Source organism: Haemaphysalis longicornis, unplaced genomic scaffold (assembly GCF_048455015.1).
Source record: "Haemaphysalis longicornis isolate Haplotype H1 unplaced genomic scaffold, Haemaphysalis longicornis Haplotype H1 scaffold_15, whole genome shotgun sequence".
Taxonomy (NCBI): Eukaryota; Metazoa; Arthropoda; class Arachnida; order Ixodida; family Ixodidae; genus Haemaphysalis; species Haemaphysalis longicornis.
Window position 1 is genome coordinate 12,129,256 of NW_027526257.1, and position 13,159 is coordinate 12,142,414.

The following is a 13,159-nucleotide window of genomic DNA, read 5'->3' on the forward strand; positions in this document are numbered from 1 at the left end:
GAAAGAAAGAAAGAAAAACACGCGCCCAGAGTGGGGACCGAACCCACGCCTTTCGATTAGATCACGAATGCCTTACCAATTCGGCTATCTGGGTGACTGTGTTCTGCTTCACTTTCTGGGGTATTTATATTTACTACAACTGTATCTGACGCTTGAGGGTGGTAGCCAGCGCCACTCAGACTACACGGGGAGAAGGGGACCTTCTTTTTCAACCCCCGGGGCGTGACGCGAACGTCTACAGCCTGTCATGAGCGGTCAACTGGCAGGACACCCTCTTATGCTACCTTGGCATCAAGGCTTCCAGAACCGAGGCCCTCGCTAAGCTTTCGCGCGATAATAGTGTTTGGAAAGGAGGGGCTCGTTAGGAAATACAGAAAGAAATGCCGGCAGTCTACAACGCCAAAGAAGGCATAGGGGAAGGTTAGACTATTTTTTTTTACCGTTAGTGACGTTACATTATTATTGATTTTTGTTAATTACGGGAGAAAGAAAGAAAGAAAAACGCGCCCAGAGTGGGGACCGAACCCACGCCTTTCGATTAGATCTCGAATGCCTTACCAATTCGGCTATCTGGGCGACTGTGTTCTGCTTCACTTTCTGGGGTATTTATATTTACTACAACTGTATCTGACGCTTGAGGGTGGTAGCCAGCTACACTCAGACTACACGGGGAGAAGGGGACCTTCTTTTTGAACCCCCGGGGCGTGACGCGAACGTCTACAGCCTGTCATGAGCGGTCAACTGGCGGGAAACCCTCTTATGCTACATTGGCATCAAGGCTGCCAGAACCGAGGCCCTCGCTAAGCTTTCGCGCGATAATAGGGTTTGGAAATGAGGGGCTCGTTAGGAAATACAGAAAGAAATGCCGGCAGTCTACAACGCCAAAGAAGGCATAGGGGAAGGTTAGACTTTTTTTTTACCGTTAGTGACGTTGCATTATTATTGATTTTTGTTAATTACGAGAGAAAGAAAGAAAGAAAGAAAAACACGCGCCCAGAGTGGGGACCGAACCCACGCCTTTCGATTAGATCTCGAATGCCTTACCAATTCGGCTATCTGGGCGACGGTGTTCTGCTTCACTTTCTGGGGTATTTATATTTACTACAACTGTATCTGACGCTTAAAGGTGGTAGCCAGCGCCACTCAGACTACACGGGGAGAAGGGGACCTTCTTTTTCAACCCCCGGGGCGTGACGCGAACGTCTACAGCCTGTCATGAGCGGTCAACTGTTGGGAAACCCTCTTATGCTACCTTGGCATCAAGGCTTCCAGAACCGAGGCCCTCGCTAAGCTTTCGCGCGATAATAGGGTTTGGAAATGAGGGGCTCGTTAGGAAATACAGAAAGAAATGCCGGCAGTCTACAACGCCAAAGAAGGCATAGAGGAAGGTTAGACTATTTTTTTTACCGTTAGTGACGTTACATTATTATTGATTTTTTGTTAATTACGGCAGAAAGACAGAAAGAAAAACAAGCGCCCATCGTGGGGACCGAACCCACGCCTTTCGATTAGATCTCGAATGCCTTACCAATTCGGCTATCTGGGCGACTCTGTTCTGCTTCACTTTCTGGGGTATTTATATTTACTACAACTGTATCTGACGCTTGAGGGTGGTAGCCAGCCCCACTAAGACTACACGGGGAGAAGGGGCGTTCTTTTTCAACCCCCGGGGCGTGACGCGAACGTCTACAGCCTGTCATGAGCGGTCAACTGGCAGGACACCCTCTTATGCTACCTTGGCATCAAGGCTGCCAGAACCGAGGCCCTCGCTAAGCTTTCGCGCGATAATAGTGTTTGGAAATGAGGGGCTCGTTAGGAAATACAGAAAGAAATGCCGGCAGTCTCCAACGCCAAAGAAGGCATAGGGGAAGGTTAGACTATTTTTTTTTACCGTTAGTGACGTTACATTATTATTGATTTTTGTTAATTACGGGAGAAAGAAAGAAAGAAAAACGCGCCCAGAGTGGGGACCGAACCCACGCCTTTCGATTAGATCTCGAATGCCTTACCAATTCGGCTATCTGGGCGACTGTGTTCTGCTTCACTTTCTGGGGTATTTATATTTACTGCAACTGTATCTGACGCTTGAGGGTGGTAGCCAGCTACACTCAGACTACACGGGGAGAAGGGGACCTTCTTTTTGAACCCCCGGGGCGTGACGCGAACGTCTACAGCCTGTCATGAGCGGTCAACTGGCGGGAAACCCTCTTATGCTACCTTGGCATCAAGGCTGCCAGAACCGAGGCCCTCGCTAAGCTTTCGCGCGATAATAGGGTTTAGAAATGAGGGGCTCGTTAGGAAATACAGAAAGAAATGCCGGCAGTCCACAACGCCAAAGAAGGCATAGGGGAAGGTTAGACTTTTTTTTTACCGTTAGTGACGTTGCATTATTATTGATTTTTGTTAATTACGGGAGAAAGAAAGAAAGAAAAACACGCGCCCAGAGTGGGGACCGAACTCACGCCTTTCGATTAGATCTCGAATGCCTTACCAATTCGGCTATCTGGGCGACTGTGTTGTGCTTCACTTTCTGGGGTATTTATATTTACTACAACTGTATCTGACGCTTGAGGGTGGTAGCCAGCGCCACTCAGACTACACAGGGAGAAGGGGACTTTCTTTTTCAACCCCCGGGGCGTGACGCGAACGTCTACAGCCTGTCATGAGCGGTCAACTGGCAGGACACCCTCTTATGCTACCTTGGCATCAAGGCTGCCATAACCGAGGCCCTCGCTAAGGTTTCGCGCGATAATAGTGTTTGGAAATGAGGGGCTCGTTAGGAAATACAGAAAGAAATGCCGGCAGTCTACAACGCCAAAGAAGGCATAGGGGAAGGTTAGACTATTTTTTTTACCGTTAGTGACGTTACATTATTATTGATTTTTGTTTAATTACGGGAGAAAGAAAGAAAGAAAAACGCGCCCAGAGTGGGGACCGAACCCACGCCTTTCGATTAGATCTCGAATGCCTTACCAATTCGGCTATCTGGGCGACTGTGTTCTGCTTCACTTTCTGGGGTATTTATATTTACTACAACTGTATCTGACGCTTGAGGGTGGTAGCCAGCTACACTCAGACTACACGGGGAGAAGGGGACCTTCTTTTTGAACCCCCGGGGCGTGACGCGAACGTCTACAGCCTGTCATGAGCGGTAAACTGGCGGGAAACCCTCTTATGCTACCTTGGCATCAAGGCTGCCAGAACCGAGGCCCTCGCTAAGCTTTCGCCCGATAATAGGGTTTGGAAATGAGGGGCTCGTTAGGAAATACAGAAAGAAATGCCGGCAGTCTACAACGCCAAAGAAGGCATAGGGGAAGGTTAGACTTTTTTTTTACCGTTAGTGACGTTGCATTATTATTGATTTTTGTTAATTACGAGAGAAAGAAAGAAAGAAAGAAAAACACGCGCCCAGAGTGGGGACCGAACCCACGCCTTTCGATTAGATCTCGAATGCCTTACCAATTCGGCTATCTGGGCGACTGTGTTCTGCTTCACTTTCTGGGGTATTTATATTTACTACAACTGTATCTGACGCTTGAGGGTGGTAGCCAGCGCCACTCATACTACACGGGTTGAAGGGGACCTTCTTTTTCAACCCCCGGGGCGTGACGCGAACGTCTACAGCCTGTCATGAGCGGTCAACTGGCGGGAAACCCTCTTATGCTACCTTGGCATCAAGGCTGCCAGAACCGAGGCCCTCGCTAAGCTTTCGCGCGATAATAGGGTTTGGAAATGAGGGGCTCATTAGGAAATACAGAAAGAAATGCCGGCAGTCTACAACGCCAAAGAAGGCATAGGGGAAGGTTAGACTATTTTTTTTACCGTTAGTGACGTTACAATATTATTGATTTTTGTTAATTACGGGAGAAAGAAAGAAAGAAGAACACGCGCCCAGAGTGGGGACCGAACCCACGCCTTTCGATTAGATCTCGAATGCCTTACCAATTCGGCTATCTGGGCGACGGTGTTCTGCTTCACTTTCTGGGGTATTTATATTTACTACAACTGTATCTGACGCTTAAAGGTGGTAGCCAGCGCCACTCAGACTACACGGGGAGAAGGGGACCTTCTTTTTCAACCCCCGGGGCGTGACGCGAACGTCTACAGCCTGTCATGAGCGGTCAACTGTTGGGAAACCCTCTTATGCTACCTTGGCATCAAGGCTTCCAGAACCGAGGCCCTCGCTAAGCTTTCGCGCGATAATAGGGTTTGGAAATGAGGGGCTCGTTAGGAAATACAGAAAGAAATGCCGGCAGTCTACAACGCCAAAGAAGGCATAGAGGAAGGTTAGACTATTTTTTTTACCGTTAGTGACGTTACATTATTATTGATTTTTTGTTAATTACGGCAGAAAGACAGAAAGAAAAACAAGCGCCCATCGTGGGGACCGAACCCACGCCTTTCGATTAGATCTCGAATGCCTTACCAATTCGGCTATCTGGGCGACTCTGTTCTGCTTCACTTTCTGGGGTATTTGTATTTACTACAACTGTATCTGACGCTTGAGGGTGGTAGCCAGCCCCACTAAGACTACACGGGGAGAAGGGGCGTTCTTTTTCAACCCCCGGGGCGTGACGCGAACGTCTACAGCCTGTCATGAGCGGTCAACTGGTGGGAAACCCTCTTATGCTACCTTGGCATCAAGGCTTCCAGAACCGAGGCCCTCGCTAAGCTTTCGCTCGATAATAGGGTTTGGAAATGAGGGGCTCGTTAGGAAATACAGAAAGAAATGCCGGCAGTCTACAACGCCAAAGAAGGCATAGAGGAAGGTTAGACTATTTTTTTTACCGTTAGTGACGTTACATTATTATTGATTTTTGTTAATTACGGCAGAAAGACAGAAAGAAAAACAAGCGCCCATCGTGGGGACCGAACCCACGCCTTTCGATTAGATCTCGAATGCCTTACCAATTCGGCTATCTGGGCGACTGTGTTCTGCTTCACTTTCTGGGGTATTTATATTTACTTCAACTGTATCTGACGCTTGAGGGTGGTAGCCAGCCCCACTAAGCCTACACGGGGAGAAGGGGACGTTCTTTTTCAACCCCCGGGGCGTGACGCGAACGTCTACAGTCTGTCATAAGCGGTCAACTGGCAGGACACCCTCTTATGCTACCTTGGCATCAAGGCTGCCAGAACCGAGGCCCTCGCTAAGCTTTCGCGCGATAATAGTGTTTGGAAATGAGGGGCTCGTTACGAAATACAGAAAGAAATGCCGGTAGTCTACAACGCCAAAGAAGGCATAGGGGAAGGTTAGACTATTTTTTTTACCATTAGTGACGTTACATTATTATTGATTTTTGTTAATTACGGGAGAAAGAAAGAAAGAAGAACACGCGCCCAGAGTGGGGACCGAACCCACGCCTTTCGATTAGATCTCGAATGCCTTACCAATTCGGCTATCTGGGCGACTGTGTTCTGCTTCACTTTCTGGGGTATTTATATTTACTAAAACTGTATCTGACGCTTGAGGGTGGTAGCCAGCGCCACTCAGACTACACGGGGAGAAGGGGACCTTCTTTTTCAACCCCCGGGGCGTGACGCGAACGTCTACAGCCTGTCAGGAGCGGTCAAATGGCGGGAAACCCTCTTATGCTACCTTGGCATCAAGGCTGCCAGAACCGAGGCCCTCGCTAAGCTTTCGCGCGATAATAGGGTTTGGAAATGAGGGGCTCGTTAGGAAATACAGAAAGAAATGCCGGAAGTCTACAACGCCAAAGAAGGCATAGGGGAAGGTTAGACTATTTTTTTTTACCGTTAGTGACGTTCTATTATTATTGATTTTTGTTCATTACGGGAGAAAGAAAGAAAGAAAAACACGCGCCCAGAGTGGGGACCGAACCCACGCCTTTCGATTAGATCACGAATGCCTTACCAATTCGGCTATCTGGGTGACTGTGTTCTGCTTCACTTTCTGGGGTATTTATATTTACTACAACTGTATCTGACGCTTGAGGGTGGTAGCCAGCGCCACTCAGACTACACGGGGAGAAGGGGACCTTCTTTTTCAACCCCCGGGGCGTGACGCGAACGTCTACAGCCTGTCATGAGCGGTCAACTGGCAGGACACCCTCTTATGCTACCTTGGCATCAAGGCTTCCAGAACCGAGGCCCTCGCTAAGCTTTCGCGCGATAATAGTGTTTGGAAAGGAGGGGCTCGTTAGGAAATACAGAAAGAAATGCCGGCAGTCTACAACGCCAAAGAAGGCATAGGGGAAGGTTAGACTATTTTTTTTTACCGTTAGTGACGTTACATTATTATTGATTTTTGTTAATTACGGGAGAAAGAAAGAAAGAAAAACGCGCCCAGAGTGGGGACCGAACCCACGCCTTTCGATTAGATCTCGAATGCCTTACCAATTCGGCTATCTGGGCGACTGTGTTCTGCTTCACTTTCTGGGGTATTTATATTTACTACAACTGTATCTGACGCTTGAGGGTGGTAGCCAGCTACACTCAGACTACACGGGGAGAAGGGGACCTTCTTTTTGAACCCCCGGGGCGTGACGCGAACGTCTACAGCCTGTCATGAGCGGTCAACTGGCGGGAAACCCTCTTATGCTACATTGGCATCAAGGCTGCCAGAACCGAGGCCCTCGCTAAGCTTTCGCGCGATAATAGGGTTTGGAAATGAGGGGCTCGTTAGGAAATACAGAAAGAAATGCCGGCAGTCTACAACGCCAAAGAAGGCATAGGGGAAGGTTAGACTTTTTTTTTACCGTTAGTGACGTTGCATTATTATTGATTTTTGTTAATTACGAGAGAAAGAAAGAAAGAAAGAAAAACACGCGCCCAGAGTGGGGACCGAACCCACGCCTTTCGATTAGATCTCGAATGCCTTACCAATTCGGCTATCTGGGCGACGGTGTTCTGCTTCACTTTCTGGGGTATTTATATTTACTACAACTGTATCTGACGCTTAAAGGTGGTAGCCAGCGCCACTCAGACTACACGGGGAGAAGGGGACCTTCTTTTTCAACCCCCGGGGCGTGACGCGAACGTCTACAGCCTGTCATGAGCGGTCAACTGTTGGGAAACCCTCTTATGCTACCTTGGCATCAAGGCTTCCAGAACCGAGGCCCTCGCTAAGCTTTCGCGCGATAATAGGGTTTGGAAATGAGGGGCTCGTTAGGAAATACAGAAAGAAATGCCGGCAGTCTACAACGCCAAAGAAGGCATAGAGGAAGGTTAGACTATTTTTTTTACCGTTAGTGACGTTACATTATTATTGATTTTTTGTTAATTACGGCAGAAAGACAGAAAGAAAAACAAGCGCCCATCGTGGGGACCGAACCCACGCCTTTCGATTAGATCTCGAATGCCTTACCAATTCGGCTATCTGGGCGACTCTGTTCTGCTTCACTTTCTGGGGTATTTATATTTACTACAACTGTATCTGACGCTTGAGGGTGGTAGCCAGCCCCACTAAGACTACACGGGGAGAAGGGGCGTTCTTTTTCAACCCCCGGGGCGTGACGCGAACGTCTACAGCCTGTCATGAGCGGTCAACTGGTGGGAAACCCTCTTATGCTACCTTGGCATCAAGGCTTCCAGAACCGAGGCCCTCGCTAAGCTTTCGCTCGATAATAGGGTTTGGAAATGAGGGGCTCGTTAGGAAATACAGAAAGAAATGCCGGCAGTCTACAACGCCAAAGAAGGCATAGAGGAAGGTTAGACTATTTTTTTTACCGTTAGTGACGTTACATTATTATTGATTTTTGTTAATTACGGCAGAAAGACAGAAAGAAAAACAAGCGCCCATCGTGGGGACCGAACCCACGCCTTTCAATTAGATCTCGAATGCCTTACCAATTCGGCTATCTGGGCGACTGTGTTCTGCTTCACTTTCTGGGGTATTTATATTTACTTCAACTGTATCTGACGCTTGAGGGTGGTAGCCAGCCCCACTAAGCCTACACGGGGAGAAGGGGACGTTCTTTTTCAACCCCCGGGGCGTGACGCGAACGTCTACAGTCTGTCATAAGCGGTCAACTGGCAGGACACCCTCTTATGCTACCTTGGCATCAAGGCTGCCAGAACCGAGGCCCTCGCTAAGCTTTCGCGCGATAATAGTGTTTGGAAATGAGGGGCTCGTTACGAAATACAGAAAGAAATGCCGGTAGTCTACAACGCCAAAGAAGGCATAGGGGAAGGTTAGACTATTTTTTTTACCATTAGTGACGTTACATTATTATTGATTTTTGTTAATTACGGGAGAAAGAAAGAAAGAAGAACACGCGCCCAGAGTGGGGACCGAACCCACGCCTTTCGATTAGATCTCGAATGCCTTACCAATTCGGCTATCTGGGCGACTGTGTTCTGCTTCACTTTCTGGGGTATTTATATTTACTAAAACTGTATCTGACGCTTGAGGGTGGTAGCCAGCGCCACTCAGACTACACGGGGAGAAGGGGACCTTCTTTTTCAACCCCCGGGGCGTGACGCGAACGTCTACAGCCTGTCAGGAGCGGTCAAATGGCGGGAAACCCTCTTATGCTACCTTGGCATCAAGGCTGCCAGAACCGAGGCCCTCGCTAAGCTTTCGCGCGATAATAGGGTTTGGAAATGAGGGGCTCGTTAGGAAATACAGAAAGAAATGCCGGAAGTCTACAACGCCAAAGAAGGCATAGGGGAAGGTTAGACTATTTTTTTTTACCGTTAGTGACGTTCTATTATTATTGATTTTTGTTCATTACGGGAGAAAGAAAGAAAGAAAAACACGCGCCCAGAGTGGGGACCGAACCCACGCCTTTCGATTAGATCACGAATGCCTTACCAATTCGGCTATCTGGGTGACTGTGTTCTGCTTCACTTTCTGGGGTATTTATATTTACTACAACTGTATCTGACGCTTGAGGGTGGTAGCCAGCGCCACTCAGACTACACGGGGAGAAGGGGACCTTCTTTTTCAACCCCCGGGGCGTGACGCGAACGTCTACAGCCTGTCATGAGCGGTCAACTGGCAGGACACCCTCTTATGCTACCTTGGCATCAAGGCTTCCAGAACCGAGGCCCTCGCTAAGCTTTCGCGCGATAATAGTGTTTGGAAATGAGGGGCTCGTTAGGAAATACAGAAAGAAATGCCGGCAGTCTACAACGCCAAAGAAGGCATAGGGGAAGGTTAGACTATTTTTTTTTACCGTTAGTGACGTTACATTATTATTGATTTTTGTTAATTACGGGAGAAAGAAAGAAAGAAAAACGCGCCCAGAGTGGGGACCGAACCCACGCCTTTCGATTAGATCTCGAATGCCTTACCAATTCGGCTATCTGGGCGACTGTGTTCTGCTTCACTTTCTGGGGTATTTATATTTACTACAACTGTATCTGACGCTTGAGGGTGGTAGCCAGCTACACTCAGACTACACGGGGAGAAGGGGACCTTCTTTTTGAACCCCCGGGGCGTGACGCGAACGTCTACAGCCTGTCATGAGCGGTCAACTGGCGGGAAACCCTCTTATGCTACATTGGCATCAAGGCTGCCAGAACCGAGGCCCTCGCTAAGCTTTCGCGCGATAATAGGGTTTGGAAATGAGGGGCTCGTTAGGAAATACAGAAAGAAATGCCGGCAGTCTACAACGCCAAAGAAGGCATAGGGGAAGGTTAGACTTTTTTTTTACCATTAGTGACGTTGCATTATTATTGATTTTTGTTAATTACGGGAGAAAGAAAGAAAGAAAAACACGCGCCCAGAGTGGGGACCGAACTCACGCCTTTCGATTAGATCTCGAATGCCTTACCAATTCGGCTATCTGGGCGACTGTGTTCTGCTTCACTTTCTGGGGTATTTATATTTACTACAACTGTATCTGACGCTTGAGGGTGGTAGCCAGCGCCACTCAGACTACACAGGGAGAAGGGGACTTTCTTTTTCAACCCCCGGGGCGTGACGCGAACGTCTACAGCCTGTCATGAGCGGTCAACTGGCGGGAAACCCTCTCATGCTACCTTGGCATCAAGGCTGCCAGAACCAAGGCCCTCGCTAAGCTTTCGCGCGATAATAGGGTTTGGAAATGAGGGGCTCGTTAGGAAATACAGAAAGAAATGCCGGCAGTCTACAACGCCAAAGAAGGCATAGGGGAAGGTTAGACTATTTTTTTTACCGTTAGTGACGTTACATTATTATTGATTTTTGTTCATTACGGGAGAAAGAAAGAAAGAAAAACACGCGCCCAGAGTGGGGACCGAACCCACGCCTTTCGATTAGATCGCGAATGCCTTACCAATTCGGCTATCTGGGCGACTGTGTTCTGCTTCACTTTCTGGGGTATTTATATTTACTACAACTGTATCTGACGCTTGAGGGTGGTAGCCAGCGCCACTCATACTACACGGGGAGAAGGGGACCTTCTATTTCCACCCCCGGGGCGTGACGCGAACGTCTACAGCCTGTCAGGAGCGGTCAAATGGCGGGAAACCCTTTTATGCTACCTTGGCATCAAGGCTGCCAGAACCGAGGCCCTCGCTAAGCTTTCGCGCGATAATAGGGTTTGGAAATGAGGGGCTCGTTAGGAAATACAGAAAGAAATGCCGGCAGTCTACAACGCCAAAGAAGGCATAGGGCAAGGTTAGACTATTTTTTTTACCGTTAGTGACGTTACATTATTATTGATTTTTGTTAATTACGGGAGAAAGAAAGAAAAACACGCGCCCAGAGTGGGGACCGAACCCACGCCTTTCGATTAGATCTCGAATGCCTTAACAATTCGGCTATCTGGGCGACTGTGTTCTGCTTCACTTTCTGGGGTATTTATATATACTACAACTGTATCTGACGCTTGAGGGTGGTAGCCAGCGCCACTCAGACTACACGGGGAGAAGGGGACCTTCTTTTTCAACCCCCGGGGCGTGACGCGAACGTCTACAGCCTGTCATGAGCGGTCAACTGGCGGGAAACCCTCTTATGCTACCTTGGCATCAAGGCTGCCAGAACCGAGGCCCTCGCTAAGCTTTCGCGCGATAATAGGGTTTGGAAATGAGGGGCTCGTTAGGAAATACAGAAAGAAATGCCGGCAGTCTACAACGCCAAAGAAGGCATAGGGGAAGGTTAGACTATTTTTTTACCGTTAGTGACGTTACATTATTATTGATTTTTGTTAATTACGGGAGAAAGAAAGAAAGAAAAACACGCGCCCAGAGTCGGGACCGAACCCACGCCTTTCGATTAGATCTCGAATGCCTTACCAATTCGGCTATCTGGGCGACTGTGTTCTGCTTCACTTTCTGGGGTATTTATATTAACTACAACTGTATCTGACGCTTGAGGGTGGTAGCCAGCGCCACTCAGACTACACGGGGAGAAGGGGACCTTCTTTTTCAACCCCCGGGGCGTGACGCGAACGTCTACAACCTGTCATGAGCGGTCAACTGGCGGGAAACCCTCTTATGCTACCTTGGCATCAAGGCTGCCAGAACCGAGGCCCTCGCTAAGCTTTCGCGCGATAATAGGGTTTGGAAATGAGGGGCTCGTTAGGAAATACAGAAAGAAATGCCGGCAGTCTACAACGCCAAAGAAGGCATAGGGGAAGGTTAGACTATTTTTTTTACCGTTAGTGACGTTACATTATTATTGATTTTTTTAATTACGGGAGAAAGAAAGAAAGAAAAACACGCGCCCAGAGTGGGGACCGAACCCACGCCTTTCGATTAAATCTCGAATGCCTTACCAATTTGGCTATCTGGGCGACTGTGTTCTGCTTCACTTTCTGGGGTATTTATAAATACTACAACTGTATCTGACGCTTGAGGGTGGTAGCCAGCGCCACTCAGACTACACGGGGAGAAGGGGATTTTCTTTTTCAACCCCCGGGGCGTGACGCGAACGTCTACAGCCTGTCATGAGCGGTCAACTGGCGGGAAACCCTCTTATGCTACCTTGGCATCAAGGCTGCCAGAACCGAGGCCCTCGCTAAGCTTTCGTGCGATAATAGGGTTTGGAAATGAGGGGCTCGTTAGGAAATACAGAAAGAAATGCCGGTAGTCTACAACGCCAAAGAAGGCATAGGGGAAGGTTAGACTATTTTTTTTACCGTTAGTGACGTTACATTATTATTGATTTTTGTTCATTACGGGAGAAAGAAAGAAAGAAAAACACGCGCCCAGAGTGGGGACCGATCCCACGCCTTTCGATTAGATCTCGAATGCCTTACCAATTCGGCTATCTGGGCGACTGTGTTCTGCTTCACTTTCTGGGGTATTTATATTTACTACAAATGTATCTGACGCTTGAGGGTGGTAGACAGCGCCACTCAGACTACACGGGGACAAGGGGACCTTCTTTTTCAACCCCCGGGGCGTGACGCGAACGTCTACAGCCTGTCATGAGCAGTCAACTGGCGGGAAACCCTCTTATGCTACCTTGGCATCAAGGCTGCCAGATCCGAGGCCCTCGCTAAGCTTTCGCGCGATAATAGGGTTTGGAAATGAGGGGCTCGTTAGGAAATACAGAAAGAAATGCCGGCAGTCTACAACGCCAAAGAAGGCATAGGGGAAGGTTAGACTATTTTTTTACCATTAGTGACGTTACATTATTATTGATTTTTGTTAATTACCGGAGAAAGAAAGAAAGAAAAACACGCGCCCAGAGTGGGGACCGAACCCACGCCTTTCGATTAGATCTCGAATGCCTTACCAATTCGGCTATCTGGGCGACTGTGTTCTGCTTCACTTTCTGGGGTATTTATATTTACTACAACTGTATCTGATGCTTGAGGGTGGTAGCCAGCGCCACTCAGACTACACGGGGAGAAGGGGACCTTCTTTTTCAACCCCCGGGGCGTGACGCGAACGTCTACAGCCTGTCATTACCGGTCAACTGGCGGGAAACCCTCTTATGCTACCTTGGCATCAAGGCTGCCAGAACCGAGGCCCTCGCTAAGCTTTCACGCGATAATAGGGTTTGCAAATGAGGGGCTCGGTAGGAAATACAGAAAGAAATGCCGGCAGTCTACAACGCCAAAGAAGGCATAGGGGAAGGTTAGACTATTTTTTTTTACCGTTAGTGACGTTACATTATTATTGATTTTTGTTAATTACGGGAGAAAGAAAGAAAGAAAGAAAAACACGCGCCCAGAGTGGGGACCGAACCCACGCCTTTCGATTAGATCTCGAATGCCTTACCAATTCGGCTATCTGGGCGACTGTGTTCTGCTTCACTTTC

At 48.5% G+C, this 13,159-nt stretch overlaps 1 non-coding gene across 1 annotated transcript; it reads right to left on the bottom strand.

The window, feature by feature from the left end:
- Window positions 1-11,612: 11,612 nt before the first annotated feature.
- Window positions 11,613-11,684, bottom strand: Trnak-uuu (transfer RNA lysine (anticodon UUU)). Its single transcript has one exon. It is a non-coding gene; the product is annotated as a tRNA-Lys (tRNA).
- Between the last annotated feature and the right edge of the window lie 1,475 nt (window positions 11,685-13,159).